The 20,126-nt window shown below is 46.5% G+C and overlaps 2 long non-coding RNA genes across 2 annotated transcripts; one reads left to right on the forward strand and one right to left on the reverse strand.

The window, feature by feature from the left end:
• Nucleotides 1–3,661: 3,661 nt before the first annotated feature.
• Nucleotides 3,662–4,424, reverse strand: LOC144819417 (uncharacterized). The gene is made up of 3 exons (XR_013607355.1): nucleotides 4,345–4,424; nucleotides 4,185–4,238; nucleotides 3,662–3,856 (listed from the first exon to the last, which is right to left on the reverse strand). It is a non-coding gene; the product is annotated as an uncharacterized LOC144819417 (long non-coding RNA).
• A 352-nt stretch (nucleotides 4,425–4,776) lies between these two features.
• Nucleotides 4,777–5,557, forward strand: LOC144819418 (uncharacterized). Its single transcript, XR_013607356.1, has 2 exons — nucleotides 4,777–4,819; nucleotides 5,148–5,557. It is a non-coding gene; the product is annotated as an uncharacterized LOC144819418 (long non-coding RNA).
• Nucleotides 5,558–20,126: the final 14,569 nt, after the last annotated feature.

Here is a 20,126-nt window from a genome sequence, read left to right on the forward strand (position 1 = left end):
CGTAAGATACAGGTACAAATCCTGGGCTTAACCCCAACCCATGTAACAACCAATTATTCAACAGTCTCAGCAGGGGTTGCGTAACTCCATACAGCACAGCTCTCCTAGCTCCGCTAGGAACGACTCACCCAAGCTCACCCTCGGCCATCAAGCAGTTCTTCTGCTGTATTTGGGGTGACCACAGGGAGGGTCACGCTATCAGCCTGAGAGTCCTCCGTGTCCGAGTGTTCTCCGCCACCTCCAGGCTCCGTTTCCTCGGTCAGTGGTTCTCCCTGGGAACCCGATATGCTGGACAACATCTTGAGCACTCCACGCCGTTCCGCCGTAGTCACCACATTGGAAGGACGGCCAAAACCACCGCGACTGTTGCGGACCCTCTTAGATCTCCGTCGCAGTCCAACCTCTGAAGTAGCATGGAAAGAAGAATCAGGTCCATCCTTGCCAGCCCTGTAGAGTTCCAGCCAGCTGCACGCCTCATCAGGGGTGTCAAAGAATTTGGTCTTGCCATCAAGGATGATGCGAAGCCTCGCCGGGAAGAGCAATGAATATTGAAGACCCTCGTTGCGCAGTTCGTGTTTAATTGCCAAGAAGGAGGTCCACTGGCGCTGAGTCTCATAGGTGTAGTCCGGGAAAATATTCACCTTGCTGTTGTCCACCTGGTATGGCCCATTTTTCCTGGCGTTATTGAGGAGCAGGTCCCTATCGCGGAAATGCTACAATCTCGCTATCACTGGGCGCGGTGGGCGTCCCTGCTGAGGCGGTCTGGACGGAACTCTGTGCGCCCGCTCCAGGGTGTAGAAGGAGGAAAGCCCCCCGGGCGCCACTTCCGTCTTGAGCCAGTGTTCTAGATAGGACACCATGTCGCCATCTTCAACTTTTTCGGGCAGGCCCACCACGCGGATGTTGTTCCTTCTGTTGCGCCCTTCTGCCTCCTCCGCCCTCCTCTCCAGAGCTCTATTCTGGTCAGTGCATCCTTCATGACGACTGCCAATGTCTTTTGCGCCGGTTCTAGGGTTCCAACCGAGTCTTCCACTTCCTTGACCCTGTCCGAGAGCTTTCCATGGTCAGCCCTGAGCAAGCCCAAGCCCGTCACCACCTGGGCAATGTCCCGCTGGAATGCTGACCTTGTGTCCGTTATGGCTGCCAAGATGTTGTCCAATTGCCGCTGAAGACTCGGGTCAGTCGGCATCTCCGGTTCCAGCTGGTCCCCCTTGTCCGGTAGTTCCGTGTCGGAGGTGGCCTGCGCGTTCCCCTTCGCGCCCCTCGGTTTACCCATGATGGTCCCAAGCACCAGCCACGAGATAGTCTGGTATCGCAAGAAGTGGCGTCGCCCAGCACGCGGATGGCTCCCTGCCGGTCCACGACCCTGGATCAGCCCCGGCGCGAATCCCCAGCCAGCGCCTACGCGCCGGCCAGGAGCAACACAGCCGTTCCCTGGCTCAGGTCAAGCAGTCAATGGGCATCCTGGTCGGGTCTCGATAGTCAATGCAATGGGCTCACCAGCCATCGACCACAAGTAACGCCAAGATTGAAGTCTCCTCTATGGCCACATGGTTCAGGGCTCTCTGTGTCCGTTTGTATGGGTGTCTTCGCCACGACCAGCCTTGCAAGGGTCAGGACCTCGCCCTCGTCGAAGTAATATGCAGACGTGGAGGGGAGACGGGCTCCGCACTGGACTCCCTTCGCCGCTAATTACCACCTCCGTCATAAGCTGCCTCCGCCGCCATCTTAGAGCGCAGGCCTCCTTCCCCCGCCTTGCCGGTACACTCGCTCCTGGTGACCAGCCCGAGCCCACCACGCTCTCTCTCCCCACTCCCCAGGCCAGGTCCGGTCGTTCGGTCCTCAACGGGCACGGAGCTGCAGGCAGCAGAATCCCAGGCCCGGCGGGGGCGCAGAAGGATTTCCCCAGCTCCGCCATCCCGCAGAGCCCCGGGGGGACCCGCCGGTCGACCACCGCAGTCGGCAAAGTCCACAGAGCGCTCGGGCCGCCGGAAATCCAGGCGGCCGTCTCCCGTTGCGCCCCGCCAGGAACAGGGGGCAGAGCGCAGGAATCCTCCGGATCCGCGACCCACGAGGGCCGCCAGGCACTCAAAGACCTCCGGGCCAGAGCGGGCGCCATGATGGAATCGGCGCCGCTCACTCCACGACCGCTCGGTCAGGCTCCGATCCTGCACCTCTCGCGTCGCCGCAGCTCTCAAGTCGCGGCTCTCCGCGTAGCGCCCCTGCTCCGAACCCCAGTGTAGGATCGGGGAGCCCCTGGAGCCGTTAAAGCAGGATGAATGCGGCTCGATCGCGGAGCCGAGTGCTCAGGTGACCTCCGCCATCGGTGCCTTAGCCACGCCCCCCCCTGACTCTTAGAGTATATCCATGTGTATCCCTTCCTTATGTATATAGAGATAACTCTAATCACTAGTATATGCAGCAGACCATTGTGCGAGTATATCCATGTGTATCCCTTCCCTATGTATATAGAGATAACTCTAATCAAGAGTATATGCGGTTGACCTTGGTACTACCTACCATTCCTATGTGACTCTTAGAGTATATCTAGTCATACCCCTTCCTTATGTATATAGAGATAACTCTAATCACGAGTATATGCAGTAGACCTTTGTACTATCTACCATTCCTATGTGACTCTTAGAGTATATCCATTTGTATCTCCTCCTTATGTGACTTTACATCTTGTACATTTGCAATTTTTTTCTGTTTGTATCCTTTATGTAACGCATGTAATGTAAAGTCCTTATGTTTCTCAACTGGTTCTTATGTAAAGCGCTCTGACACCTTCGGGTAAAGTTCGCGCTATATAAAATCGCACAAATAAATAAAAATAAATAAAAAATAAATAAAAACACATGCCTTAGCTTATGCTATCAACCATGTTGTTCTATTGATCTCTTACATGGACACACCCCCACTGCTCGTCTTTTCTTTTACCATTTTTCCCCCTTTTTCCTTTTCGACCTCTATTTTTTCAGTTCCTAGTTTCGTTATTTTATTCTTTTTTTTTCTGGTTGTATTTTTTCCCCATATATAGTGGGTCGTTAATTTTAGGTGTCGAAGTGGCTTCACCAGCTGACACGTTTGTTAGACAGTTTGTAATATACAGTTTTGAATATATCACCTCTCTCCTGGGCTTTGCCCTGAGCACAACATATACACGTAAGGCCACTGGAGATAACACGCCCCACGGGCGAGGCCTAGAAACGACTGAGGGCCTGACGAGACTATATGACACAGCCCTGCTGCAATAAATAGACCAAAGGCCACATGCCGCCCTCACAGCTCACTGACACAGCAACTGCTTCTTCTATGGCTATCACGGCACACGCTGTTTCTACATAAGCGAACCAAACCATCGAGAGCACGTCACCTCTGCTGCACAGCTCCTTCCTGTCAAACAATTCATAAAGAAAATTCAATTATAGAATCACACAAAGACTGAATCAGTCCACATTGTTTTAATCACAATGGGAAATAGCGATACATATCATACTTTTTAGACAATAGATACTATGTTGAACAGTGCCCCAGTTTGGGAGAGGGGGGGGGTTGTGAGTGATATCCAGTGAGGAAAAAGTGATAGGGAAAGGATGACGTGACAGAATAATCAATCAATTGGAAGTGAACAATATAAAGAGTTACATGTTCTGTACAAAAAAGACTTCAAGGTTCAAACTGCTGTATTTACAAATGTCATACTCCATAAAAGTTCAATCAAATGAAGAATTAGGACATGGAGTTGGCATAGAAAACAAATGGTTGTCGACGTTTCGACCCTCTAAGAAGTGCAGGTAATTCATATTATCCTTGCCGTGGGGTCTTCATCAGGACGGGTGTAGGGGCAGGTAACCTATTTAATGTATACAGGTAGTTAATTCACTAACAGAAGATGTGTACAATTACATCATCCAGTTAAAAATAGCAACACAATTATTGATACGTATACGGACTGGAGGGAGCCTTGGATTAAGACTAAACAATTATTCATTAATTAATTAATACTGTTTCCTGAGGCCGGTGTGTGGCAATTGATTGGGAATGTATACATCAAACCACTGCTACATACCGGTAAGTGCCTAATTTAGTGAAATAATATAATCAATAATTGGGAGCGACGTGAAGAAACAAGTTACACGATGGAATAGGTAGGATGGAAAATTTCAACAAGGCGCCATTACCTGTACCATGAATGGATACGGTTTGTTAGTAGGAAAAACTCTTTGTGGCTGTGTCTGAAAGGAGCATAAAATAATGATCACTAGAACGTAGCATGGTTCGTCGTGTATCATCAGCATAGTGAGAATGAGACAGAAACCATTGTCAAGGAGAGAGACTCACCCGGATCAAGCGTTCAAAACGCATTCCTCGAAGGGAAATCGTTAATGGGGAGACGCACAGCAGTGTCTATTGAATACTGGGAAAACAAAAGAAAAGAAAGTGCACTTAGTACACGCAGACGGCAGCATTTAAATCTGCATCTGCAAACGTTTATCAGTGGCACTAAGAGTGCACTTAATACACGCAGACGGCAGCATTTAAACCACATCCACATTTCTTTTGTTTTCCCAGTATTCAATAGACACTGCTGTGCGTCTCCCCATTAACGATTTCCCTTCGAGGAATGCGTTTTGAACACTTGAACACTTGATCCGGGTGAGTCTCTCTCCTTGACAATGGTTTCTGTCTAATTCTCACTATGCTGATGATACACGACGAACCATGCTACGTTCTAGTGATCATTATTTTATGCTCCTTTCAGACACATCCACAAAGAGTTTTTCCTACTAACAAACCGTATCCATTCATGGTACAGGTAATGGCGCCTTGTTGAAATTTTCCATCCTACCTATTCCATCGTGTAACTTGTTTCTTCACGTCGCTCCCAATTATTGATTATATTATTTCACTAAATTAGGCACTTAACGGTATGTAGCAGTGGTTTGATGTATACATTCCCAATCAATTGCCACACACCGGCCTCAGGAAACAGTATTAATTAATTAATGAATAATTGTTTAGTCTTAATCCAAGGCTCCCTCCAGTCCGTATACGTATCAATAATTGTGTTGCTATTTTTAACTGGATGATGTAATTGTACACATCTTCTGTTAGTGAATTAACTACCTGTATACATTAAATAGGTTACCTGCCCCTACACCCGTCCTGATGAAGACCCCACGGCAAGGATAATATGAATTACCTGCACTTCTTAGAGGGTCGAAACGTCGACAACCATTTGTTTTCTATGCCAACTCCATGTCCTAATTCTTCATTTGATTGAACTTTTATGGAGTATGACATTTGTAAATACAGCAGTTTGAACCTTGAAGTCTTTTTTGTACAGAACATGTAACTCTTTATATTGTTCACTTCCAATTGATTGATTATTCTGTCACGTCATCCTTTCCCTATCACTTTTTCCTCACTGGATATCACTCACAACCCCCCCCCCCTCTCCCAAACTGGGGCACTGTTCAACATAGTATCTATTGTCTAAAAAGTATGATATGTATCGCTATTTCCCATTGTGATTAAAACAATGTGGACTGATTCAGTCTTTGTGTGATTCTATAATTGAATTTTCTTTATGAATTGTTTGACAGGGCTGGGACCCCTTCCTCTTAGTACATAGTTCACCCAGGTTCCAGTAACTATAGTTGGGTGCAACCCTTAATTTCATGCACAGCTCCTTCCAGCAATATACCCACTGTGCTGTACAGAGGAGATGCACCTACATTCACACTAATCAGTCTGGGAATGCTGAGCTTCCTCTTCTTTTATTCCCCCTCCCTTTATTACAACTTATAAGGTGCACCAAGTGACTGATGTTCGGAGAGGTATCAACATAATTACTGACTGCGATACTGGTTTGCTATGATGGCTTGTACTGTTTATTGTTTGACACATTGGAGTGTATAACGAATACGTATTGTGAAATCAATAAAATATATTCAAACAAAAAATGAGTGTAGGGTGTACTCAAACCACATTATCAAACCACATTATCTTGCACAAAAGTGTAAGAAGCCCTGTGAGATAAGTTTGCAATAAGAATTAGCCTTGTGTAGGATGCTCAGAAAAATGAGATGCACATTGTTTGTGTATACTCAGACATGAGTCCCTTGCTCACTGCTCCATCAGGATTCAAGCAAGCCGGGCCGACGAGGCTGAAATGCCAGAAACCGGTCCCCGGTAGCTTGTCTCCTTTCTGGTGAAGAATTGGCTTGGTAGTTTGGTCTGCCCTGTTCCCATGATGCACTGGGCCAGGGACAGACTAATTTGCATATAGCCAGGTTCTGAGCTGGGATGGGGCAGTGAGCTAAATAAAGGTGATGGATCAAGCCCTGATCTTTGGACTGGGTAAGAGTGGTCTGCTTAATTCAGACACTCTGTTCATCACCACCCCCTTTTCTGAGGAGGAGCTGTCACACAACACAACGTATTGTTTTTAAACAAACATATTGCTTCTTCTAAACTGTACAGATAACTGAATGCTGATGAAAACGGGTAGTTTCACCCACACAAATTAAAAGCAATGAAGAACACCACAAGAGGTTAATCGACATTGGCAAATGTGAACTCTACAGTATCACTGTGGAAAATGAGAACATATGTGTCATACAGCGTTACTGTAATCATCTACTCGCCTTTGGATAGTTGAACACTAATAGCAAAGACAATGTGATGTGCCAGCAGTGACATCTATTATATCTAATCTTAAGTAAAGGTATGTCACTGCTGTCACCTCCTGTGACAGACAGACTTGTGTGGAAAATTAAGAGGAATGTTAAAGAGTAGCAAGATTCACAGAGGATTTGGGACCGCCAATGGTATAGTAGGGTCTCCATTTATGTGTTTGAATTAGGGCCTTTGGTCACCAAGTTATGTAACTGGTAGAAAGAGATGTCTACCCCAACAATACCTAGATGACACCAAAATCTACCTTAACATATCTTCACCACTGGACATTCTCGTTCTGTACTTATAAACATTTAAATAACTTCTTTATTCTAAATCCCCCCAAAAATTATTCATCCTGTTTTTCTCCTTGGACAAAAAGTCTTTCAACCCTAACCTGCTGAAGCAATTGCACATCATTATTATTATTATTTAAAGATTTGTAAAGCGCAACAGCTATTCAATAGAATGTCCCGGCGCTAAGTAGGAAGTCTGATCTGTAAATAACAGAGGTACTAAAATGCAGAACTAAAGAGCCAGGTCTTAAGAAGTCTCTTAAAGGTCAGAATGAACCTGGGCTGGAAGCAGAGAGCTGAATTGGGAGGGCATTTCACTTCCTGGCGGCCAGATAAGAGAAGAAGGTACTGATCCACTTTTTTAGACTGAAATGAGGAATTACTACCAGCAAGGAGTTGATGACTGAAGAGACCCAGCTGTTGATAAGGTGTGAATCTCTTGACAAATATCAACGTCTCTTGTGGTAAAAAAGCTTTGTGTGCCAGAGCCAAACCTTTGAACAGCACACATTCTTTTATAGGCAACCCGTGCAGTTCCTTTAGGCCTGCCTGAATGTGGGCTCTCTTGGGAAGGCATAGTAGAAGCCTGGCAGCAACATTCTGCACTAGATGCAATTTCTTCAGGAGATAGGCAGGTAGGGCCCAGTACAGAGAGTTAACAGTATACAGTCTTGAGGTGATTGTGGCTTGGATCAATGTTTTCTGCTGTGGAAGGAGAAGTTAGAGGAACTTTAAAGTTTTTAGCAGGCCAAAGCAGGTGCCTTCTGCCCCCTCACCTGGGGGGGAAGGGGGCGAAAGAAGCAGTAGTGTCTAATTGTACCCAAAGATTGCATGCTACCATAGTGGGGGATATCCTTGGGCCAATGGTCATTGTCCCAGCTGGGTAGGGGGACCCCAAAGAGCAGATTTTCTGTCTTCTCAGTATTACATTGGAGGCCACTACCGTGCAGCCACTGAATCACAGATGTCAAGCAACTCTGGAAGTTATGCCGTGCTTTAGGTGAATTTCTGTCAAGGGTGATGAGCAGTTGTGTATCATTTGCATAAGATATTGTCTGTACTCAAAAGGATTAAATTATGGGTGCCAATGGGGTCATATCCTTTATTTTTTTATTGGTGCAATTCGTTTTGTAAACAAAAAAGCATATCGATTATGGCCAGGACTAACAGAATAATCATTAAATGCCATTGACAGTATAGAAAAAAAAAATATATATATATATTATAAGTTGCAAGGAAAGAAGCACCAAAGACAACTTATGATCAAATTGGCGTTAAGCAACCAACCCAAATAAATTAACTATTTCAAATATTGTATCATAGACTCCCATATCTGAATTCCAAGTTTTTGCAGTTTAGCTGATTTTATAGCATATAAACTATGATTTAAAAAAAAAAATATATTTATTTATTTGCATTTGTCATACAAAACAGGTATCATGGCAAAAGTGCAGCTGATGGGTAATACAATGGTGTCGTCATTAAGCCAGCATCCTTTCTCCCCAACCTTCCCCTCCCACCCAACCAGTGACATTTACAGTCCCCAACCGTAACAACGTTGCATGTTACTGTAGCGAGTGAAGCATATGTCCATAATGCACCCAGGAAACATTACCGCACATTTATCATAATTTGCCGCAGTCCGCAGGTTGCGAGTTCCATAGAAGAGCCAAGTCAAACAACAGCGTACATATACATTTTAACATAAGCATCTGCCCATAGTAGCTTGCCTATTCCCTCCCCCCAAATCTACCCCCGTCCGTACCCCCGATAGTTCTAAACATTCCCCGCCTCTCCCCCCTCCTCCAACTGGTCTATATCATCCCCTTCTTGCCTCTCTCTGAGGTAGGCCAGTAACGGGCCCCAGATGTCTTTCGGCCGCGACTTCATGGGTAATTGGTCCGCATAAGCAGTCAAGTTTTCTTGCCATGTGGTCATGTCGTGTAGCCAATCCTTGAATTTAGGCGCCCGTCCCCTACCCCAGCGGCAGGCCAGCTGACGCCGTGCCAACAGTATGCCCATCAAGAGGAACTTTCCATACGGTGTAATGATATCTGTAACTAGGCCAAGAAGCGCTATTGTGGGAAGTGGTGTAATAGTGACCCCCAGCATGTCAGTGAGGCCCGCAAATATCTCTGCCCAGTAGGCGGCCACTCTGGGGCAGTTCCAGGCCAAGTGCATAAAATCAGCGGGACTCTGCCGACATCGAAGGCATCTGTCATCTGCTCGCAATCCTATCCTATGTAGTCGTGCAGGCGTATGGTACAGTCTATGTAGGAATTTGAAATGAAGCAACTGGAGCCTGCTACTCCCGGAGACCATCCTCGTCTGCTTACATGCCAGTTCCCACTGATCATCCGTAAGGGGTGCGGGTAAGTCCATGTCCCAAGCAGCCCTGGCTCTGATATGTGTAACGGGTGCCACTGATCTGACTCTTGCATACAATAGTGAGGTAACATGTGAAGGTGCGTCGACTTGCAATAGAAGGAGAATACCTCTGGCTCGTCCGGGAAAGCAGAACACATGGCCCTTACGCTCTGTCTGAGTCTAGTATATAGGAACACATCCATGAATGTGTAGGGAGTATCCCCAAAGAATTGGTCTCTTGACCGGAATGTCCCATCAAGGAAGAGGTCCCCCCCATGTAGAGTACTGCAGTTTAGACAACAAGTTCAGGCAAATTTTTTCGGTCGTCACTTGCAGGGCAGGGCAGTTCCTAAGTGGCATTCTGGGGGCGTATAGTTGCGCAACGCCTTCAGTTTTTGCCAACCAGTGGACAGCCCTAGCAGTGCAGTCCACAGTAGAAGGGTCTTTGTCTCTGTTCCTGCGTGGGGCAAATAAATATCCGGCTGGTGGTATCGGCGCCATGTGGCCATCCTCAACTGCGAGATGAGGCATATAAGGCGGGGGGTGAAACCAGTACACCGCAAAGTGCGCATGTGCGCTGTAATAGTATTGCTCAAAGTCTGGTACATCAAAACCCCCGAAACGATAAGGCAGTGTGAGTGTATCTAGTGTCAGCCGGGCTTGTTTCCCGCCCCAAATCAGGCGGATCAGCTGCGATTTTATGGTTGCGAAAAAGTGTGCTCCAGGGTGATAGGGAATGTTAATAAATAAGTATCAAAATTTAGGGACAACCACCATCTTGATTAGTGAAATTCTCCCGGCCATTGAGAGAGGGAGCTTAAGCCAGCTTGTGTTATTATCAATTACTTTAGTCATGGCTCGCCCATAATTAGTTCTCATCAACGTGTCCTTATCTCTGGATATATGTATCCCCAGATACTTAAAGTCCGAGTCTTCCCACTGTAATGGGTAGTCTAAAGCATGGGATTGTGTGTGGTCGGTCAGTGAGAACACCGTTGATTTCCCCCAATTTATTTGTACGCCTGCAAACGCTCCAAACTTAGTGACCTCCCGCAGTACAGGATTTAAGTTTTCGCGCGGGTTGCGGATATAAAGGGTGATATCGTCCGCGTATAGGGACACTAGTACCTGTCTGGAAGGATAAATTAGACCCCTATGGTTATGATGTTGGCGTAGTTTCGCCGCTAGTGGCTCAATGGCAATTGCAAACAGGACAGGGGATAATGGGCAGCCCTGCCTGGTACCTCTGGTGACGGTAAAAGGATCTGAGCGGGACCCGGTAAGCAGGACCTTTGCCATTGGTGCGTTGTAGAGGAGTTTGACCCATCGTATGAAGAGGTTCGGGAATCCCATGTACTCCAAAGTTCCAAGAAGGTAGTCCCACTCTACTGAGTCAAACGCTTTGGTGGCGTCTAAAAAGACAGCCACCGCCATGCATTTAGGATCTATATCCTGCAAGATCGCCAGCAGGGTACGAAGGTTGTGGGACGTAGCCTGGTTGGGGACAAATCCCGACTGGTCAGGCAACACAATTTTTTTAACAAGCAGATTCAATCTAATGGCTAATACTTTTGCTAGGATTTTGGTATCGTTATTGAGAAGGGACAGTGGGTGATAGGAACTGCACTGGTCTGGAGGCTTACCAGGTTTCAGTAAGGACAGTATGTGCGCCTCTCTCATGGTGCCAGGTAGCTTCTCCTCTTCCAGCGCTTCATAGAAGACTGCCTTGAGGATGGGAGCAAGTATATGGACATACGTCTTGTAAAAATTAATGGGTATCCCATCTGACCCAGGGCTTTTGCCCGATTTCATGCCCATAATGGCCTCTTTAATTTCGTCCACCTCAAGGTCATGTGCCAGGAATTTTTGTTGCCCCGGACCTAGCCAAGCAAGGGCCACGTCCTCGAAATAGTCCCCCAGGTTAAGCTCCGATTGTGTATGTGACGTGTATAATGCCTTGTAATAAGCAGTCATGGTAGCCATTTGGTCCGGTAGGGATCTGTGTGTTGTGCCCTGCTCGTCCCGCAGTTCAGTGATGTAGTTGCAAAAGCGAGGAGGTCAGATGGCCCCCGCCAATGATCTCCCCGGCCTATCCCCTTCCCCATATCTCCTAGCGGTTGCATGTTTCCCTCTGAACCTGCTTTCTCTATCCGCAGTGTCTGTCTATTCTGATAACTTCTCCCGTAGCGTGGCCTTCAGGGGTCCTGAGTCTCCCCGTTCTAGCACCTCCCGCTCCAGGGTTTTCATGTCCGTTTCTAATGTGGCCAAGGTCCGCCTAAGGTCCAGTAGGATGCCTCCCCCCCTTGGAAATGCACCACCCTCTCACAGTCACTTTGAAAGCCTCCCATACAGTTGTGAGGCTTGCTACTGAGCCAGTGTTCCTGGGGAAGAAATCCATGATTTCTTGTTCCGATTCCGCCTTGAAGACGGAGTCTAGTAAATGCAAGGGGTTAAGCCTCCAGCTAAGGTAGGGCGCGAGATCCACAGGGGGGCGCAGGGAAACTTTCACAGGGGAGTGATCTGAAAAGGTTTTAGCAATGTGAATCGCCCCAGCCAGCCAGTTAGTCATGCCTTTCGCAACGAACACATAATCTAACTTGGCCCAGGTGTTATGCATGGAAGAATGATGTGTGCCTTCTCTCTGCGTGGGGCGAAGGAAGCGCCATGTGTCTACATAGCAGTCCGTGTTTAAGACGTCCAAGCTGCATTTAACATAAGTGCTTTCAAAAGACAGCCCTGCATTTAGAAAAGAAATGCAGCAAGATATTGGAGCGATTTACATGATTTTTTATATTTATTTGGCCCTTAGACTCAAAACCATCTCTTGAGTCGGCAGCTCGAGTATTAAGCCACAACCTCTACCACAAGAGCAGAAGCATTTTCAATATTATATACAGCTTTATGCCACAAATAACCATTGACAAAGCCAATAGTCCTGACTTCTTGTAGGTGTAATAATACTTGTATTATATATCTGGATGCAATGACAGAAGAAGCTAAATATCAGTCGGGTGGCACACTATGCTAAGCACAGATTTTTAGCTTAATTGCTTTTAAGCCACGACGTTAATTGAATCGGTCACGCCTCTGAGAGACCCCCAGTTTTTTCATCCTACTTAAAGCCCTGGTCCGCAAGCACAGTCGGGCTCTTGGCGAACATAGCCTCCGCTGCAGTGCACACAGACCATACTCTGCCGCACACAGAGGAAAAAAAATAGAGGGAACATTGCTTAGGAATAGTATAAATTACTATTCCTGCTCCAGTTAGCGCAACAGCAGGGAAGATGTTGGATTTAAAATTCAACACATTCCCTGGTGTTGCATGCCACCTAGCGCAAGTCGTTGAAACTACTTGCGATGTAATCCCATGCGTGGTAACAACGCGGACGATGTAACGTCCGCGTTATCAACCCGCATGGTATTACCAGCGTTGTAAACGCTGTCTCCCCCTCTCAAGGGTCTTCCTTTGCTTCAGTGGGCTTCCCTGCTTGCTTGGGGCCTACTCTAACTCTTCTTGGTGAGACCCTTGGACCTTCAGACTGTAGGTCCTCTCAAGGGTCTTCCTCTGTTTCCGTGGGCTTCCCTGCTTGCTCAGGGCCTGCTCTAACTCTTCTGCATTTGGTGAGTCCCGTGGACCTTGCTGGTCCAGTTTGCATCTTTTCTCTTCCAACGCTGTCATATAGTTACTGCTTACCTATATACCGTGTTAAGTTAGCATGAGCTTATTAAATGTTTAAACGCCATTTTACCTTTTGCTGCTTCTGCACACGACACATAATTGTTGTTTTAGCTTTCAGCCTAGAAGAGCGTTGTGATTTACATGAGAATAATATGTTATTGCTCTGATATCAGCTTTGCTTGGTAAACTATGTCTGTACAGTGAGTGCTGAAGCCTCAAGGATAACTCGACACAGTATTGTTGTGAGGTCTGATCTTCGCACCTTCCTAGACATAACCTAAAAGCAGCTGCTGCCAAAATCTGGCTTTAGGCACATTTTATATTGCTTTGCTTAGAGCACACGATACACACTTGATGCGGTTCGCATTCAGAGAGCTGGTGGAAGATGATGTGATCCCTTCACACTAGGATCTTGAGGTATGGGGCCGCCCTGCTAAAACCCATAGAGACCTTCTTAGATATAATATAATATACTAGATAGGGAGGGTGAGAATTAGGTGTTGTTAAACCCTATTCATTTCAACATTTTACCATGTTGTCACCTTTTGCCTTTTATGGACTAGTAACTATGCTGATAACTTTGCTTCTTATAATATGTTTGCTTGTATTATCTAAGATACTGCGTTTGAGAACACGGCATTAGTAAATTAATATTTCAAATGTACACGTGTCCTCATTTACTCCACGTTCTGGTTTGAAATGAATGTATAACGAAAGAGTGTTCATGTATTCCACGTGACCTGAGGTATTCTAAGTTCTTGTTCTGGTTTGTCTAAACATTGGGAGTTTGTAATGACCAATGAGACACTGTAGCTAGCTCGGTAAGGGGATTTTGGGTACTAAGGTGAGTTTTGGCACACCCTAATTCACTGAGGTTCCAAGTCTCTATGCACAGTTCTGTAGGAGAACGGAATCCCTGCTACATGCGCCCATACGTTGGTGGTCTTATTTCATGGCACTCAAGTAGTACTTCATTCAATCCTTAACCCCTTCATTGTCTTTTCCGGAGAATGGTGGTGTCGGAAAAACCTACCTATTTTTGAAATAGGTCTTTCAAGCTTGAATCTTTCTAAACGGTTTCCTTGAATTACTACCCAGGTGTGCTACAAAGTTTACTTTGTCCTTTATCCTCTCTGTGACGTCATGGCTAATGCCGTGGACATTCCGCAACATAGTCGAATTGCGGTGCGCAATCATTTGCAACAATATAATGTCCCTGTGGATGGCATGGCCGTGATAATGTTGGTGAGTGCGGAAGTAGCTTACCCGTACAAAATATTTTATTCGTGGGTGACGTTTCCGGCTGTGGACGGACAATCAGGTGTGTTCCACACTTACACTCCCTCTCCTGTACCGAATGAGTATACTCCGTACAGGGCACAGGAGGTACCTATCGATACATGGCAGCATCGCGTTTGGTTTGGTGGCGCCCTACCCCATTCTTTAACAGCTCCGAGGTTAGGTCCTTTGTCCATTCCAGTCGCAAATTGGCCTGTTTTGGCTGGATTTACACCTCATCCTCAACACGGCAATTGTACCGTAGTTGAACTTCGTAGACTACATGTAGTCTCCATTAGCGTTATTCGAGCGTTGGTACAATACATAACCCGTAATCTTCCGGGTGGGGCCCCGGGAGGCGCGACGCTTCCTGCGGGACAGGATGGTATGAAGCTCAGTCCCGTGATGGTCAATGCAGTGATGGGCAAGCGTCCACAGGATAAGGATGAATTTCCTTTCTGGCTTGCCGAGAAATTTGACCAGCTGGAAGCAGTATTTCCTAACACGACTCCTGGTGAAAAACACAGGATTCTGACAATTAGTTTGCCAAAAGACTTGGCCCCTGAAATCGGTGACTGTGAGACCTGGGGTAGAATATTTGCGGCAGTCTATGCAAGGTGCTACGGCACTCCGTCTATGACTGTCCTGCATCGGTCCTTAAACGTGTTCAAGACGAGCACAGACCTGAGGCTGCGGTTGAATTGGGCATGCGTCTGTGTGGCACCTTTGATGTGGTTTGCGATCTCGTACTTGCTAATGTCAAGGGGGATGCAGTGAACTTTCAGGTGGCCAATGCTTTGCAGGCGCTCCCCGATGCCGAGAAACCCCGTCAGTTAGCGAGGATTATTGTAGCGGCTTATAAAACCGTAGGTCGCAATAGTAGGGGACTTAAGCCTTTTTCTACTAAAGAGAAAACGCAACGCAACCCCAAGGGCAGAAGTCTGACACGGACGTTCAGCCCAAGACCAAAAAACAAAATTGCCCTAAAAAACAAAAACAGGGAAAGCAACAGAAACAGGAGTCTCGTCCTGTGTCTCCAGTGCCTGCCCCCACAGAACATGTTTGACTTGCGCGATCGCGCGAAGATTAAATCACCTGATCGATTTCAGGTTTCTGATCAACGCTCTCCTCGTTCTTTTCAGGAGTCATCGGCCTCGTCGACCGGTGGTGGAGGAGGCGGAAGGGGTCGGGGTGGCCAGCAAGGACATGACCAGCCCCGCCCAAAAGACGGTGCAGGAAAGCAGGACGGCTCTACGCCTAAAAGACCGCAGTTTCAAAAGAAGAAAGTCACCGCTGTAACAGCGAGATATGCCACAGATAGTGAGAACGCGGCTTCGGAATCTGACGTGGGCTCTGACCTTGCTGGACAGCGCGGCGGAGATTACCATAGTGCGAGAGGCCCTGCGTCCACTACTGAAGGTGACAGCGACTGACCGTTACGTTGTGATAGAAACAGCTGATACTAGTGTTGCTCCCCCTGATAGACTTTATGAAATTGTCCTGTTAATCGAAGGTGGCATACATCGTACCATAAAAGGGGTATTTTGGGAAAATCTTTCATCTACGTATGACATTTTGCTTTCGGAGGCTGACTGGCCCCCACCTTTTGTTCTCGCAGCTCCGCGAGGGGAGGAGGTGATCCTCCCCAGTTTCGCGCACACGGTCTCGAAGGAGCATGAGTTGAGTTTAGCAGAAGAGTGGGCTAAGGCTCTAGCGCCGGCTCTGTACCGTACACATTGTGGATGGGATAAATTGTCCCCGACCCAAGAAATTCCTTTACGGTCCCAGCCACAGCCTCAACCGCAATATCCCATTAAACGTGAAGCAAAGGCTTCCGTTGCGGAAATCCTTGAACAATTGGAATATCAAGGAGTAATTGAAACATGTGTGTCACCTATGAATAACCCTCTTTTTACTGTGACCAAGCCTGACGGTTCGTACCGTTTGGTATTGGATTACCGGCATTTAAACTCGCATTGCCGTACCTGTGCAGTACAGAATACACACGGCTCTGCCTTAGTGGATGGTCTTGTGCGTAAGCGTTTTAAGACCACGCTTGACATTTCCAACGGTTTTTATGCCCATCGTTTGGATGGTCTAAGTTCCCAATGGACCTCCTTTACTTGCGGCGGTGTCCAGAAACAATTTCGGCGTTTGCCTATGGGCTATAAGAATAGTCCAGGGGTGTTCACTGCCCACATAGTCTCTCTATTGGAGAGGATCGATCCAGATGCATGCTCGTATGTGGATGACATTTATCTCACAGACGACGAACTTTGGGAGCATCTGTGTCGAGTTAACAGCTTAATTTGTACCTTTGCAGACATGGGTTACAAATTCAACTTTGCAAAGTCGCACATTGAAGAGTATACAGTGTTGTTCCTGGGCTACGAGCTCAACAATGAAGGTAGAGGTTTGGCACCTCACTTCCTGGAGAAATGCGCACAACTGCGCGCTCCGACAACTCTGAAAAAATTACAGTCTTTACTGGGTTTTTTAAATTTCGGGACAACATACATTCCGGAATATGCCCAGCGTATCAAGCCTTTGTATGCTTTGATACAACCATCTTTTTCCAAATCATGCTGGCTGCCTGAGCACTCTGCTATTTTTCAATTTTTGCAGGCTGATCTACTCGCTTCTAAATTCTTACTGACTCGTGACAACCACACCAACCTGGTGATAAGAATCATTCCTGGACGGTGGGTTTCACATACCTAACTTTTAATGAAGGTGACACAGTACCTATTGCTTACAAGTCACACTTGTACATTTCGGCTGAAATGCGGTTTTCTACTGTGGAGAAAGTTTTAATGGCTGTGCAGATGGCGATTCTTAAGGAACGAGCACTGTCACAGGGAAAACGCATGTTGGTTGTTACCCCCTGTCCTCTTTTGGAGGCAGTTACTAAAGCCAGTGTACCAAATTCTAAAGCTTTGCACCCTCGGTGGATTCAATGGGCTGCTTCCTTGACATCCACGGATGTCACGTTTATCTTTGACGCCTCATTGCGGTCGCAGGAGTACATACAGTATGAATTTGTTCATCCAGCTACCTTAGCTATGCGACCTTTGGAAGATTTCGATTGCATCATTTACACTGATGGTTAGGCGCAGGTTGCGCATGGCTCTAAACATGCCTACGTTTCCGCATGCGCCATTTTGGTCGGTGCCATGGTGAACGATGAGTTCAAGTCCAGAGTAGTGCACACGCAGACTTTAGGGGACTGCACCGCACAATTGGCAGAGCTTCGTGCTCTGATGCTTGCATTGGAGTACGCTGATCCTAGTGTGACGACTCTTATTGTGAGTGATTCCTATTACTGTGTCCAGTCTTACAATGAAAACTTGTTCTTTTGGATTCAGAATGACTTTCGTGATTCCAAGGGTAGCACAATAAAACATAAAATGATCTGGGTTCGAGTGGCTGAGCTTAAAGCGCAGTTGCCACTTGTGTTTGTAATTCATACTTTCGGTCATCAGCGTGTTGGAGTTCACGCTGTTGGTAACTCGCTTGCTGATGAGGCGGCGAAATCTGCAGTATCGACATATTTAGTTGCAGCAGTTACACGGTCCAAAAGTAAGATTGATGATGATATCTTGGCGGCTGTTGCTGACACTGAGAAGGGAGGCAAACATCCTACGGGGTTCCCTTCGAAGTACACATACCACTTAAGTCCCAATAAGGTTCCTTATGTGAAAATTCCTGAAGCTGGGGAGCGGTTGATTCCCAACTCGGACCGCAGAGCTACATTGATTACAGCGGCGCATGAAGGTGTGGCGTCTGCGCATGCGGGGGTCTCGGCCACTGTATCTCAATTACAACAACGTTTCTGGTGGCGGGGACTGTACAAACAGACGCGCGATTATGTCCTTCAATGTGACATTTGCCTGCAGATTAAGCCTTCGACTGCTGCGCGTCCGCCGCAGACAGTTGTTCATATCCAATAAACCACTAGGATGCGTTTATTTGGATCACTGCGGTCCTTTTTCGTCTGATACTGCGTATAAGTACATCTTAGTAGCAGTTGATTCATGCACACGCTTTGTGTGGGTCTGGCCCCATCGCAGCGCAGATTCACGGACTGTCATAAGAGATTTGCTTGTCTTTGTAGGGATTTTTGCCTGTGGTACCTTCCATTCGGATCAGGGTCCTGCTTTTGCCTCTAAGACGTACAAGGATGCCATGACATCGATGGGGGTCCAAGTCAAGTTTTCGTCTCCGTACAGACCTGAGGGTAATAGTGTAGTGGAGCGAATGAACCGTGACTTAAAGCAATCACTGACAGCTCGAGTTATAGGCACTGGCAGAAACTGGCTGGCCCATCTCAATGGCGTGCAGCGTGCTCTTAATAATCTCCCTAGAAGGTCTCTGGGTGGGCGGACCCCATACGAAATGCTCTTTGGTATCAAGATGTACGTCCCGGACCTTGACGGTCTAGACTGCGTGGCCCACGCCACAACCTTTGACATAGATGAACATTGCAATGTTTTACAGGATCTACAAAAGACCAGAGACAGTCTTGCAGAGGAACATTTACCCTCCACATCGGATGATGCGTTGCAGATCCCGGTAGTTGGCTGGCTACCCCAAGTTGGAGAACTGGTTCGATAACAAGAAAGAATTTGGTCCTTCCTATCGAGCTCCGGTTCCTGTGCTTGGCGTGAAGGGCACAAGAACAGTCATTTTACCACCGCTTTCAGGTCGTAAGGAAAACAGATTTATTTCAATTGACAATGTCACGATACACAGAGTGGCTGATTCTTCTTAGTATGACACCGGCAGTCTCCTGTCCTTTGATTGTGAGAAATTCTGTTTTGGCCACTGCTTCTAATCCTGAGCCACTGGTGGCTCTCGCGATGCCTGCAATTTCCAGTCCTTTATTAAGTACTTTGCCTGGTGATAACGTTGATGAACTTGATTACACTTACCCGAATGACTTATCGATGCCTGATTTACAAACTCGTTTGGCCACAGAATCCAGATTTTCATTTGACTCTGTTTCAAGTAACTCGAAAAAGCCCTCACGTTTTGCAACATATGCCAGTTTATTTAAGAAACATTTTTTAATTCCCCCTTGGACATATATTTGGCTGGTACTTTTTTCAATTTACCTTTTTATGTCAATTGGTTTTGTGTTTTATTTTTTTCGAGGAGAGAACATGCATTTGACATCTAAATAGTACTTTGGCACCCCTTTCCTCATCGCATTCAGCACACAGACTGAAAAGAGACTTGACTTTTGTTAACATCACTGCTTGGCCTGTCCTTGATGGGATTGTGTGGGATGCCGTTAAATTTCAAATCCATGGCCCTACTGAGGTTGTTAATGTCCCTAATGTGCTCAGAGTTAACATGGGGGATGTAGTAAAACAAAACATACGTTCTGATGATTGGGATGTTCAGGCCGTAGAGGCTTTGTTTTCTGATTTGAAATATTATGCTGCCTTTGATGCTGAGGATTTATACTTTGAATCTGCTAATTATGGTGATTTGTTTTGCTTCCAACATTTTGGCAATCACTACTTACATAAAACTAATTCCAGAAGGCATACTGTAAATTATACTCAGTGGGAGCATTGCCCAGCGCCTATTCAAGGCAGTTCAAGTACTTTTTTGAAAAAGTACACTTATTTTAATGACTTTAATCAGTCCAATCCCGAGTCTTTTTATTTTAAAATAACACAGAAATACATGTCCAAGGTTAGACTTACCGATACTAAGTTGTTGTACTCGAAGTCCTTTCTGGACAAGTTAGCTGTAGAAGGCTACGAGTTATGGGAGGACACCATTGACCTTAAATCCATTTGGGGTTCTAAAAG

Source organism: Lissotriton helveticus, chromosome 2_1 (assembly GCF_964261635.1).
Source record: "Lissotriton helveticus chromosome 2_1, aLisHel1.1, whole genome shotgun sequence".
Lineage (NCBI taxonomy): Eukaryota > Metazoa > Chordata > Amphibia > Caudata > Salamandridae > Lissotriton > Lissotriton helveticus.